This window comes from Chiloscyllium plagiosum, chromosome 39 (assembly GCF_004010195.1).
Source record: "Chiloscyllium plagiosum isolate BGI_BamShark_2017 chromosome 39, ASM401019v2, whole genome shotgun sequence".
Taxonomy (NCBI): Eukaryota; Metazoa; Chordata; class Chondrichthyes; order Orectolobiformes; family Hemiscylliidae; genus Chiloscyllium; species Chiloscyllium plagiosum.
The window spans coordinates 14,251,747-14,265,890 of NC_057748.1; the positions used below are offsets into that span (position 1 = coordinate 14,251,747).

General features: G+C 44.1%; 1 protein-coding gene across 4 annotated transcripts in view; it reads left to right on the forward strand.

Annotated features, from left to right (window-relative positions):
- LOC122542254 (interleukin-2 receptor subunit beta-like) overlaps positions 1-14,144 on the forward strand; it is a 113,171-nt gene that overhangs the window by 35,732 nt on the left and 63,295 nt on the right. For all 4 annotated transcript variants that reach the window (XM_043679798.1, XM_043679797.1, XM_043679799.1 and 1 more), the window contains one exon: positions 646-765. The gene's annotated coding sequence lies outside the window, so the exon portion shown is untranslated. The remainder of the gene's footprint in view (positions 1-645; positions 766-14,144) is intronic.

The window sequence follows — 14,144 nt, forward strand, 5'->3', positions numbered from 1 at the left end:
AAACCGTCTGACATACAAAATCCCTCTGGATCAGAAATGTTGAAAGACGGTATCTGGTCTGGGCCACGCGTGACCCCAAGTGGACAGCCAGTGTGATAGACTCCTAAATATCTATATGCCCTCTCCATATACTGCTGTGCTGTGTGATGATACCTTTGTGCAATAATTCAACGCAAGCAATGTGAATTACTCTTCGATTTGTTTAAAGGGAAGTATTCATGTCAAAATTGACAGAGAATAAAACTGAGAAATGTGTTGCTGGAAAAGCGCGGCAGGTCAGGCAGCATCCAAGGAGCAGGAGACTCGACGTTTCGGGCATGAGCCCTTCTTCAGGAAATGAAGGATTTTCTGAAGAAGGGCTTATGCCCGAAACGTCGATTCTCCTGCTCCCTGGATGCTGCCTGACCTGCTGCGCTTTTCCAGCAACACATTTTTCAGCTCTGATCTCCAGCATCTGCAGACCTCACTTTTTCCGAAAGAATAAACCTTCCAGTTTATGAGTGTATTTGGCGCTATCAATCTTTGTTATCCGTCTCGACACGAACCAACACTTCAATACGGAGGTATCAGATAAGATTAAGTATTTTTATCAGCTTACCCTATATGACAGATACAGTCTTTCATCTCTTGTCCTCTCTATTCTAGGTTCATATGTAGCACAGAAGAGCGCCAGACACAACCAGTGTCTCGACTTTGCTACCTACTCACTTCAAAACAGCGTGGCTACATCTTTTTTAAATTAACCCCATACACTGCAAACCAGAGGTAGGTCCAACTTAAGCACAGGTTCAGTGATAGAGGATGTCGTGCCACTAATCAAACAATGAAAAGTAAAAGGATGATAAATTGTGTTCAAATATATATTGCTCCCGGTTTCGGGAAGGCTGTCAGAGTGAAACCAAGTTTTGCAGGCATGAAAAGCAGTTTTTACACTCGATGCAACACCTGACTTTGCAGATGCACTTTGCTCAGTTAGAAACGGCCCCGAAACAGGTCATTCGGCCCAACCACTGCATGCTCCTCTCAATCTCTCCCTTCCTTTTATCCTTATCTAAAAGTATCACTGTCATTATCCTTTCCCTTCAGCTGTTTGGCCTCCAGTGGACTGCATCTTTACTGTATGCTTTAATGGGTCCCACATTCTAACCTGGTCTGATCTGCTGAGCTGCAAATTCACTTCTGAATTCGCCATTGGATTTCCCAGTGATTATCCCAGTATTGATGACCTTACCCACATGAGGAAGCATTCTGTCTGTATGTGCTTGATCAAAAATCATTTTAAAATATCTCTACTTGGTGAGTCCCACCCTCCCACCCTATCTTCTTTTATCAAGAGAGGCAAGAAACAGGCTGTCAATATTTTCCTGATATGGATCCCCAACCATTCTGACCCATTTCTAATAAATCTGTGCATTTCTCTGGTAGTCTCCATTTCCTTTCCCTTTAATAACTCACCACCTTCATCCACCTATTGTTTCCCCAGCAACCTTCTGATCTCCAGCATCTGCAGTCCTGACTTTCTCCTACTTTTCCAAACCAGATACAAAACAAGCTCAGCATACTTTCCATGTTCCTCATTGCGAGTCATAAGGTTATAAAGACGTACAACACTGAAACAGTCCAACTCGTCCATGCTGATCAGATATCCTAATTCATCTAGTCCCATTTGCCGGCATTTGGCCCATATCCTTCTAAACCCTTCCTATTCATGTACCATTTTAAATGTTGTAATTGTATCAGCCTCCTCTGCTTCCTCTGGCAGCTCATTCCATTCACACGCCATTCTCTGCATGAAAACTTTGCCCCTTTGATCCCTTTCAAATCTTTCCTCTCTCACCCTAAAGCCATGTCCTCGGCACTTGAGGAGACAAGTCCTGGTGTTTCAGTCTCCCCTCATACTGTGTTTGAGTTGAAGGCTTGTGTCAATTAAAAAACAGACAGATTCAATGGGTGACAGCAGCAACACAAACTTGTGGGAACTTGTGCACAAAACACAGAAAGCTAGTGCCGGGGGTGCAGCAGGTAATCAGAATGGCAAATGGAATGTTGCCTCTTATTTCAAGGGAGTTGGAATATAAGAGTAGGGAAGTCTTACTCAAACCATACTGGTGGAAACACATCTGGAGGACTGTGAGCAGTTTTGGTCCCTTTATTTAAAGAAGGATATCATTTAATTGAAGGCAGTTCAGAGAAGATTCACTAGGATGATCAGATTCCCTACAGTATAGAAACAGGCCCTTCAGCCCAACTAATCCACACCCACCCTCCAAAGAGTAACCCACCCAGACCCATTCCCCTAGCCTATATTTACCCCAACTAACACACCTATTCGTGGCCAATTCACCTAACCTGCACATCTTTGGACTGTGGGAGGAAACCCACAAGGACATAGGGAGAGTGTGCAAACTCCACACAGACAGTCACCCGAGGCAGGAATCGAACCAGGGCCCCTGGTGCTGTGAGGCAGCAGTGCTAACCACTGAGCCACCCTGCCACCCCTTTTGGCCATAATGATTATATGATTAGATTCCCTACAGTATGGAAAAAAAGCCCAATTAGTCCACCGGTCTCTAGTATAGAGGGATTGTCAAATGAGCAAAGGCTAAACAGGTTGAGACTCCACTCACCGGAGTTTAGAAGAAAGAGAGGTGATCACATTGAATTATATAGGATTCTGAAAGGGCCTATCAGGATGAGAGGATTTTTTTTCCCCTCATGGGAGAATCTAGGACCAGGAGGCACAGTCTCAGAATAAAGGGACGCCCATTTCAGACTGAGATGAGGAGGTATTTCTTCTCTCAGAGGGTTGTGAGTCTTTGGGACACCTTCCCACAGAGAGCTGTGGGGGCAAAGCCCTCATGGATATTTAAGGCTGAGATCGATTCTTGATCAGTCGGGGAATCAAGATTTTGGGGAAAGGGCAGGAAAGTGGACATGAGGACAGTTGGATCAGCCTATTGAATGATGGTGCAGGCTCGAGGGGCCGAATGACCTACTTCTGTTCTTATTTCTTATGGTCAACCCTGCTGAATCCTTTAATCATCTTCAAAACCTTATTTAGAGCAGCCTTTAATATTCTGTATTCAGGGGTGTAGGCAGTTCAGATATACGTGGGTGTATTTTAACTTTACAGCAGCCACACATTATTTTCAGAACGTCTTTGTATAATCCCACTGTCCCATTCGCTCGCCACACTTTTCGTAAGCAAATAATAGTTTTGGAAAATAATTTATTGACGGTGCAGTAAGATAACCTCCAGTCTAACCATGGAATAGAAGTAGTGTCGAGGTCACATTGCTGTTGAGAATTGCTATTTTGGTTTTACTTCTGTCATTGGTTCCCTGCTGCTTCTCGGTTTTAGTGAGGTTTGATTTCACTTACGTTTTGTGACGTTTGAATATTGTTTCAATTCTGTAACTTTCTGGGAGTTCGTGCAGAAATGACTAATAAGACAAGCTGCCTATGGTGATACAACATCTGAGGTTAGTTCCGTGACTACACACAGACTCTCTGTTTCCCTCTCCCCAGATGCTGCCTGACCTGCTGACGACTAGCTCCATTTCAGATTTGCAGCATCCACAGAACTTTATTTCTGTGCTGATGCACTAATACTCCTCCTCGATAAGCAAAAAAACCTGAAAGAACGCAAAAGCCTATTGCCATATAACAGTGTAGGAGCAAATTACAGCAACTGTTGGAATCTGTACTGAAAACAATAAATGTTGGAGATCACAGTGGATTCTGGATCAGTGTTGCTGGAAGAGCACAGCAGTTCAGGCAGCATCCGAGGAGCAGCAAAATCGACGTTTCGGGCAAAAGCCCTTCATCAGGAATAAAGGCAGTGAGCCTGAAGCATGGAGAGATAAGCTAGAGGAGGGTGGGGGTTTCTTCCTCCAGGCGTCTGGTGGTGAGGGAGCGGCGGTGAAGGAGGCCCAGGACCGCCATGTCCTTGGCAGAGTGGGAGGAGGAGTTGAAATGTTGGGCTACAGGGCGGTGTGGTTGATTGGTGCGGGCGTCCCGGAGATGTTCCCTAAAGCGCTCTGCTAGGAGGTGTCCAGTCTGGTCAGGCAGCATCCATGGAGAGAGAGCAAGCTAACGGTTCGAGTCCAGGTGACTCATCATTAGCTTGATAGACTCAAAACCTGAGCTTGCTGTCTCTCCATAGATGCTGCCTGACCCGTTCTGATCTCGTAGAGTCATTGAGTCGTAGAATCTAGAGATGCACAGCACATAAACAGACCCTTCGGTCCAACTCATCCATGCTGACCAGATAACCTAAATAAATCTAGTCCCATTTGCCAGAGTTTGGCCCATATCCCTCTAAACTCTTCCTATGCATATACCCATCCAGATGCCTTTTACATGCTGTAATTGTACCAGCCTCCACCTCCTCCTCTGTCAACTCATTCCATACACTCACCACCCTCTGTGTGAAAACATTGCCCCTTTAATGTATTTTATATCATTCCCCTCTCACCTTAAGCCTATGTCCTCTATTTTGGACTCCCCTACCAGGGGAAAAGACCCAGTCTATCCACCCTACCCATGCCCCTCGGGATTTCAAGGTCTCCAGCAATGTTTGTTTTCTGTCATAGTTTATTTTTAAGTAAAATACATCTTCTAATTAACCACTGCAAAAACGCAACTGCACAGGTGGGACTTGGATCCGTGTATCCTGGCTCAGAGGTAGAGACCCTACCATTGCTCCACAAGCTAACCACACAAGGCTGCTTGGTTACCCCTCAAACCTAAAAGTGTCTCAATTGGCTTGCTGCATCGCAATTGGGAAGGAACAAAGCACAGAGTCAAAGCTTCACATAGCAGTGTGTTATCATGTAATCCATGAGGGCAGAGGCTTTCTGTGCAGTTCTGTTTGCAACAGCGATGTTACACATTTAGAAGCTCTCTGAGACACCATGGCAGGATCGCATCTGTTTGATACACAATGCGGGGGCTTGATTCTCTGTACTCAACGCATCCTTTCATAAAAATCAGCCTGCGATCTCTTTCTTGTGTAGCTCGCTCGAGGTTGCAAAAACTGTTTCTTGTGCAACAGAAAAAGGCGAAACTGTTTACCAACAGGGCCAATGTGGCACGGTGCGGGCCGATAATCATTGACACCACTTCGACCCCTATCAGCTCTCTGTCAGCAAAAACTAACCTGGAATGGAGGCTCTCAACTTTATTCAGACACTTTAAACTGAGATGCAAACTAGGCAAGGGAGATCCAAAAACAACTTTACTTCACACAGCAATATTTAGAGGATGGAATGCATTGATTAGAAATGTGATGGAGGCAAATTCAATTGAGTCATTTAAGATGGTTTGGGATAGTAATTTGGGTAGTACCGGTGGGCAGGGATGTGGGCATAAGGCAGGAGATTGGCACTCAGGAATAGAACTAGTACAGGCATGATGGGTCAAATGGCCTCCTTCTATACTGTAAGAATTCTGTCATTCTGTGACGAAGATGGTGCAGAATGCCGAACTCAAACATTTAGGATCGCTTTCGATTGTGGTTGTAAGCCACGTTTGGTATTTAACAGGGCAGGAATAAATAGGAACTAATAATTATTTCTGTTACTGAAACTTCTGTAAGGTGGTGCTTTATCCCCACCTGCTTATGAGAAATCACAAAGCCTACCGGACCGATTTCACCGTAAACCTAGTGCACAAACAGTGCACAGTCCGTGCAAAGGCTAATTTATTTTTGGAAAAGATCCTGGCATTTTTTAAAGGAGTCGGTAGCAATGGGAAAGAGGGCGTTTTTCTTTCAGAATGCTGAAGGATATTTCATTTACAATCTTGTGGATTGTCAGAGAGTGGCAGCAGGGCAATGTGTCATGGCAGCCAAAGCGTGCGCAAGGTTTTCAAGTCAGGTTGTTGGATGGGAATGGGTCTAAACCCTCATCGGTGAGATGGACGCTCTTAATAAGAAAGAAAACTCCCTTTTCAGCTTTGCATTGGATTCAGAACATTAATCAGACAGGTTAAATTCTCGAGGTAGAGCTGAATCATTGTAATAGCAGCATGTTAGTGCTGCTTGGGAAGACATACACCGTACTGAGTGCCCTCTCCACTTCACATCACTGCACTGCTGGTGGTCATACTTTAGCTGCTTGGGCCCAAATAGCATTGGCAACCCTTCCCCCAAATCTCCTACCTCTCTCCCTTCCTTTCTCATTAGCACCAGAGGCTGAGGGATGACCCTAACAAGATTTATAAAAATCACAAGGGGCAAGGATAGGGTAAGTAATTAAGGTCTTTCCCCCCAAGGATGGGGAAGTCCAAAATAGAGGGCATAGGTTTTAAGGTGAGAGGGGAAAGATTTAAAATGGACCGAAGGGGGAGCTTTTTCACACAGAGGGTGCTGCGCGTATAGAATGAGCTGCCAGAGGAAATGGTGGAAGCTGGTACAATTACAACATTTAAAAGGCATCTGCATGGGTATATGAATAGGAAGGGTTTAGAGGGATATGGGTCAGTACTGACAAATGAAATTAGATTCGTTTCGGATATATGGTCGGCGTGGACGAGTTGGACCGAAGGGTCTGTTTCTGTGCTGTACAGCTCTATGACTCCCTTTTCAACACAGCTTTTGATCGCCAGTCTACTGATGTGTCTAATAACATTCCTGTGTAGCACCATAAGACTTTTTACTGTGTCAAAGGTGCTACATAAATGCAAGTCATTTTGATACGTGTTTTAATTATTTGAAGAAGTGAGAGAACCAGATGTCCTCTGATGGGATAAGCAAGTACAAATACTCAGACCCATTGGATTGACTCGAAGCTGAGAGTTATTAGTCAGTTGGTACAGAACAGGGTTTTGGTTTATCAGAGATGATTGTACGTTCTGTGGTTGCACACTCCAAGCAACAAAAAAAAAAAATTCAACTCAGTTCACACTCTGCGGTTGGGAAAACAAATTTACACACTGCAGATCTGTCGTTGCAGCTAGGTGCTCGTGGTTCACCAGAGTTTGTTTGTTAACACCTAGCTATTTATTTCTCTGTTTGCTACTGTGATTTCCTGTCCATTTGTCCATCTCCCGGGGGGTGATGCGTGTGTGGCTGTCACGGCACACCAGTGGATGAGCAACTGCCTTTTTTCATTGGCTTCCAATTACAATGTTGAATAGTTTCATGCGACATACTCAGTCACACATAGACACATAGTGACCTCCAGAATTGTCCTGGAGTTATTGTCCAGGACGCTGCTGTGAGCAACAGTTCAGACAGCAGGCCATAGGGGAATGACAATGTAGGATTGACCTCTCCTGCCCCTCCTCAATGAATTGACATTAAAAGTAACCCACGTTACTTTCCTTTCGGTTTATTTGAATTCTATTTGTTTGTCAGAGAGTGCAGCAGAGGGCAGTTTGCTACCACCGTCTGAAGGGGAACGAGGGATAGGCAATAAATGCTGGGCTGGCCAGCAACACCCACATCCATGAGATTTAAAGGCTCAGGGATTAGACTCTTGCCCCTGTCTTAGAAAATTCAAGTCCTGCTTGAAAGGCTGAAGTATAAAATCAAGGCTGACACACGCTCTGCATCACTGGGAGAATGCTGCATTACAACCATAGGAATGATACACCATTCGGGCCATCTTGTCCATGCTGACCCAATGGCCTAATGGGATTATCCCCAGGCTATTAATCCAGACATTCTGGGGACCTGGATTCAAATCCTGCCTCAGCAGATAGTGGAATTTGAACTCAATAAAAATCTGTAAATAAGAGTCTAATGATGACAATGAGGTAAAATCCATCTGGTTCCCTTTAGGGAAAGGAATCTGCCATCTTTACCTGGTCTGGCTGACATATGACTCCAAACCCACAGCAATGTCGTTGACTCTTAACTGTCCTCTGGGCAACTAGGGATGGGTAATAAATGCTGTCCTAGGCAGTAATGCCCACGCACTGAATGAATATAAACAAAATACCCAGATGTCCTTTCTAATCTCATCGTTCTGCACACGGCCCATAGCCCTGCAGCTTGTAGTATTTAAGGTGCAGATGCAGGTACTTTTTACGAGTTTAGGTCTCTGACTCCACCACCAACTCAGCCAGCAAATTCCAGACACTTACCACCGTCTGCATAAAAAGATTTATACTCACGTCCCCTCTAATCCTTTCGCCACTTATCTTGAATCTGTGACCCCTGGTTTTGAACTGTCTCTCAAGGGAAACAGATTCCTCCTGTCTACTCTCTCTCTACCCTTCACAATTTTGTATACGCCAACCATGTCACCCTTCAGCTTCCTCTGTTCCTAGAAAAACAATCCCAGCTCCTCCAATCTCTATTCAAAGCTACAAATCTCCAGCTCCAGCTACATTCTAGTGAATCTTCTCTGCACTTTTTCCAGAACAGTTATGTTCTTCCTGTAATGTGTTGATCAGAACTCCAGTTGTGGCCTCACCAGTGTCCTATAGAGTTTCATCATTATATCCCTACTTTTGTATTCTACCAACGTAGGAGAGAATTCTACGCCTTCTTTACAACCTTATCAAGTCACGGAGATCTACAGCAAGGAAACAGACCCCATGGTCCAACTCGTCCATACCGACCAGATATTCAAAATTCATCTAGTCCCATTTGCCAGCATGTGGCCCATATCCCTATAAACCCTTCCAATTCATATACCCATCCAGATGCATTTTAAATGTTGCTATTTTATCAGCCTTCACCACTTCCTCTGGCAGCTCATTCCATACACGCACCACCCTCTGTGTGAAAAAGTTGCCCCTCGGGTCCCTTTTAAATCTTTCCCCTCTCACCATAAACCCATGTCCTCTTGTTTTGGATTGCCCCATCCCGGAGAAAAGACTTTGGTTATTCATCCTATCCATGCCTCTCGTGGTTTTATAAACCTTTGTAAGGTCACCCCTCGGCCTCCAAGGCTCTTACTGCTACCTTTAGGGACCTGGGCATGTGCATGCCAAGATACTTCACTTCATCTACCCCTCTCAGTATATTCCTGCTTATTGTGTGTGTCAAACTTTTACAATTTGACCTCGCTAACTGTTGAGAGTGCTGTCCTGTAAGTGAGATGTTAAACCAGTCTGCCTCCTCCTGTGGATATAAAAATTCTCACGGCAGGATATTGATGAAGAGCTGACAGGTTTACACAGGGTGATATCTGACCAGTGCTTATCAGGCAACCAAAACCGATCCTCTGATCATTATCATTTGCAGCACCATGCAGCGCACAAATTGGTTGCAACATTTCAAATGTCCTCCTCTGACTGTTAACCACGTTAGATTACCTTGGGTTCACGGAAGGTGCTATGTGAATGCAGATCTCCCATCGATCTCAGCTGAGGCAACAGCAGGGACATTGAAATAGACATCAGGCAATAGTGCCAGTCTTAATTATTATTAATTATTTCACACAGAGGGTGGTGAGTGTCTGGAACACGGTGGAGGCGAGATACACAATTTTGTCATTTAAGAAACATTTGGGTAGATACATGGATGGGATAGGTAATGGAGGGATGTGGACCAAGTGGGACCAGGTTAAATTGTGAAACTGGTCAGGATAGGCAAGTTGGACTGAAGGGCCTGTTTTCATGCTGTGGACCTTTATTACTCTAAGCAGTATCACTGAAGATGGAAATTACTGGAAAAGCTCACAGGGTCTGGCAGCATCTGTGGAGAGAAATCAGAGTTAAGTCAAGTGACCCTTTCTTAGAGGACCCAAAACGTTAACTCTGAATTCTCTCTCCCCAGATGCTGCCAGGGCTGCTGAGCTTTTCCAGCAATCTCTGTTTTTGCTTCTCAACTAAATATGTTACCTGACCAACGCTTTTAATTACTTTGTAGGGATCACCGAGAAGAGGGGTCAGGGGAGATTTACCAGGGAGTTGCCAGGACTGGAGGGTTTGAGTTATAAGTAGAGGCTGGATAGGCTGGGACTTTTTCCCTGGAGCGTAGGAGGTTGAGGGGTGACCTTATTGAGGTTTATAAAATCATGAGAGGCATGGATAAGGTGAATACCAAAGGGTAGAGGAGTTGAAAACAAGGGGGCATGTTTTTAAGGTGAGGAGAAAGATTTTAAAAAGAAATGAGGGGCATCTTTTCCACACAGAGGGTGGTGAATGTGTGGAATGAGCTGCCAGAATAAGTGGTAGATGCAGGTACAGTTACAACATTTCAAAGACATTTGGACAGGTATACGGATAGGAAAGGTTTAGAGCGATATGGGCTAAACACAGACTAATGGGACTAGTTTAGTTTGGGAAATTTGGTTGGCATGGACGAGTTGGGCCGAAGGGTCTGTTTCTGCGCTGTATGACTCTATGACTGAAAAAGTGTCTCACATACTCTGACACTGAAGAATCATTTTTCTGCATTAACAATTTTTCTCTGATCATTTTTGATGGACATCTTATTTCATGGCCATAAACGAATTCAATGGCCTGAAGCCAGTAGATTCATTTGAAGAATCTCTGGTGGCAAATAAGAGAAATTCTAATCCTTTGTCCCAATCCTTTGGACGCTCATAACAATCAGCTTTGATCATTATTTTGAGAATTTGGTAAGACCTCTCCAGGGCACTGCAGATGGTACACCATCAATTTCAATTGTTAATCCACAGTTGTTAATACCTTGAAAATGTTTGATCTTTGATCAAACTGTACTTCCATTAGGAGGGAGAAATTGTTTTTTTCCCACTAGTTCTGTTGCTTTGATTGTTCGAAAGGGAGTAGCCTGTGGTAATGGAGTAGTCAGACATATCCATAATGGTAAAGGTATATTTCATTTCTGGCTTTCTTTTTAGATTATGGTCCTACACAATCCAATCATATAGGACCGAATAGGTCCTCAAAACCCTGCCAGAGGAATTAAGGGTGCTGGTTTGATCACATTATGAGATATACCTACAACCTGACAAGTACGACACATTTTACAAAACTGCCCCACAGCTTTATGCAAGTTTTGCTGGGTAAAATACCTGCTTATGGATGTCTGAGTTTTCCAAATCCCCATGAGTTCTGCCATGGGAGTCTCATGGGCTACCTACAACACATCCCTGTGATAGCTGGGTGGTACCACTCTCTGATGTACAACTGATCTGGAGGTGCAGATGGAGATTAATTCAGATAAATGTGAGGTGCTGCATGTTGGGAAAGCAAATCTTAGCAGGACTTATACACTTAATGGTAAGATCCTGGGGAGTGTTACTGAACAAAGAGAACTTGGAGTGCAGGTTCATAGCTCCTTGAAAGTAGAGTTGCAGGTAGGTAGGATAGTGGAGAAGGTCTTTGGTATGCTTTCCTTTATTGGTCAGAGTATTGAGTAAGGAGTTGGGAGGTCATGTTGCGGCTGTACAGGACATTGGTTAGGCCACTTTTGAAATATTGCGTGCAATTCTGGTCTCCTTCCTATCGGAAGGATCTTGTGAAACTTAAAAGGGTTCAGAAATGATTTACAAGGATATTGCCAGGGTTGGAGGATTTGAGCTATAGGGAGAGACTGAATAGGCTAGGGCTGTTTTCCCTGGAATGTTGGAGGCTGAGGGGTGACCTTATAGAGGTTTATAAAATCATGAAGGGAATGGATAGAGTCAATAGACAAAGTCTTTTCCTTGGGGTGAGGGAGTCCCAAGCTAGAGGGCATAGTTTAGGGTGAGAGGGAAAAGATATGAAAGAGACCTAAGGGGCAACATTTTCACACAGAAGATGGTATGTGTATGGAATGAGCTGCCAGAGGATGTGGTGGAGGCTGGTACAACTGCATTTAAGAGGCATCTGGATGGGTATATGAATGTGAAAGGTTTGGAGGGATATGGGTTGGGTGCTGGCAGGTGGGTCTAAATTGGGTTGGGATATCTGGTCGGCATGGACGGGTTGTACGTCTCTATGACTCTATGATCCTTCTTCATCTGTGGGTATATGAGGCAGGTCTCCATTTCCTCATCAGGACTCCATTCTTAATAGCACTCCAGAAAACCTTTGGACTCTACCTCATTATGAGAGGATGGGGCCACTTTACGTAGTTCAGGATCCGCTTTCTGTGCTGCAATTACAGTCATCATCACTAAACAGTCCACCTGAATTATCTTCATCTTTCAGGGGAGTTTCCAGTGCCCTATCATCCTTGTGGATGAACTGTTTTAACCATCGCACTGGTTATCACACACAAAGGACAGATACCAGGAGATTGTTTTTGCAACTGTTCTGTTTCTTGGATCCCTTGCGAGTAGTCTGTAATTATCACTGGAGCAAATATTCTTTAGTCTTGTAAAATCATTACCCAGAAAAAAATCCACTGCCTCAGCACATACTGTTTTTACCTCTCTGACAATTACTTCTCCGATAACAAATCACATTCTAATTATACTTTATATCATGGAGATTACGTTCCCAAACAACCCCACTTGTTAATACTTCAGCTCCATGGAAGGGAAAATCAATTCTTTTCTCCAGTGAAAGTGATGTGTGTTCCCCTGTATATCTCAGGTTTGGCTGCCTCACCAGAAGTAAAAGGAGTCACCAGCTTTTTTGACAAAAATCCTGCATACCTCGCACCTACTTTCACTTAGGACAGAATTCAACTTTGGCCTTTACATAGGGCTACAACCTGGTCCATGGGATTAGCTCTCTTTGTTCTCTTGTCCAACTCATTTTTACTAAGTCCTATTAGTCCCCGGGGTCCACCTGACAACTTCCAGAATTCCAAACACACATGGGCCCAACTTATTCCAATAGAAACATTTATACTTACGATCTTCACCTCCACCCTCAGCAGTTTGCTTCTTCATATAGGGAGGAATTCCTGGGACATTACCTACCGTCCAAGTCCTATCATGGCTACCTGCCTTTATAGAGTCCCTATAGTATGGAAACAGGCCCTTCAGCCCAACAAGTCCATACCAACCCTCCAAAAAGTAACCCATCCACCTCTGACTAGTGCACCTAACACTATGGGCAATTTAGCATGGCCAATTCACCTGATCTATGGATTGTGGGAGGAAACCCAAGCAGAGAATGTGCAAACTCTACACAGAGAGAGTCACCCAAGGTGGGAATTGAACCTGGGACTCTGGCACTGTGAGACAGTAGTGCTAACCACTGAACCACCGAACCAAGTGGAAGAAAGCACAGAACCAGACCCTTTGATCCAACTTGTCCATGCCGAAAATATATCCTAACCCAATTTAGTCCCATTTGCCAGCAATTGGCCCATATCCCTCTAAACCCTTCCTATTCATATACCCATCCAGATGCCTTTAAAATGTTGTAACTGTACCAGCCTCCACCACTTCCTCTGGCAGCTCATTCCATACCCATACTACCCTCTGTGTGAAAACATAATCCCTTAGATTCCTTTTAAATCTTTCCCCTCTCACCTTAATCCTATACCCTCTAATTTTGGATTTCCTAACCCTGGGAATAAAGACTTTGTCTATCCTATCTATGCTCCTCATGATTTTATAAACCTCCATAAGGGAACCTCTCAGCCTCCGACGCTCCAGGGAAAACAGCCCCAGCCTGTTCAGCCTCTCCCTGTAGCTCAAACCTCCAACCCTGGCAACATCCTTGTAAATGTTTTCTGAACCCTTTCAATTTAACAAAAACCTTTCTATAGCAGGGAGGCCAGAATTGAATGTAGTATTTCAGAAGTGGCCAAACCAATGTCCTGTACAGGCCGCAACATGACATCTCAATTTCTAGACTGAATGCACTGACCATTAAAGGCAAGCATACCAAATGCCTTTCATTCATTTCCCACTTTTTAGACCATAAAACATAGCAGCAGAATTAGGACATTCAGCCCATTGAGTCTGCTCTGCCATTTGATCATGGTAGATATGCCTTCTCCCTATAACCTTTGATCCCATTACTAATCAAGAACCTCTCTCAAATTTCTGTGGGGGTGACAGAAAAGGTGTTACAGATCTGTTCATAATCAACAGTCATTCTAGCTGCTTGCCTTGCTCTTGCTACTCTTTGGTCTTTCATATGGCTTCTGATTATAGAAAGCAAAAAGGTTTTTATTCTTCCAGACTTGCCAGAACCAATTCACAGGAACTGGCCTAATTAAAATCTCTGCTATCAGTTTAATCACACAGAGGGTGGTGGGCGTTTAGAACGTGTTGTCAGCAGAGGTGGTAGAAACAGACACGGTAGATTAATTT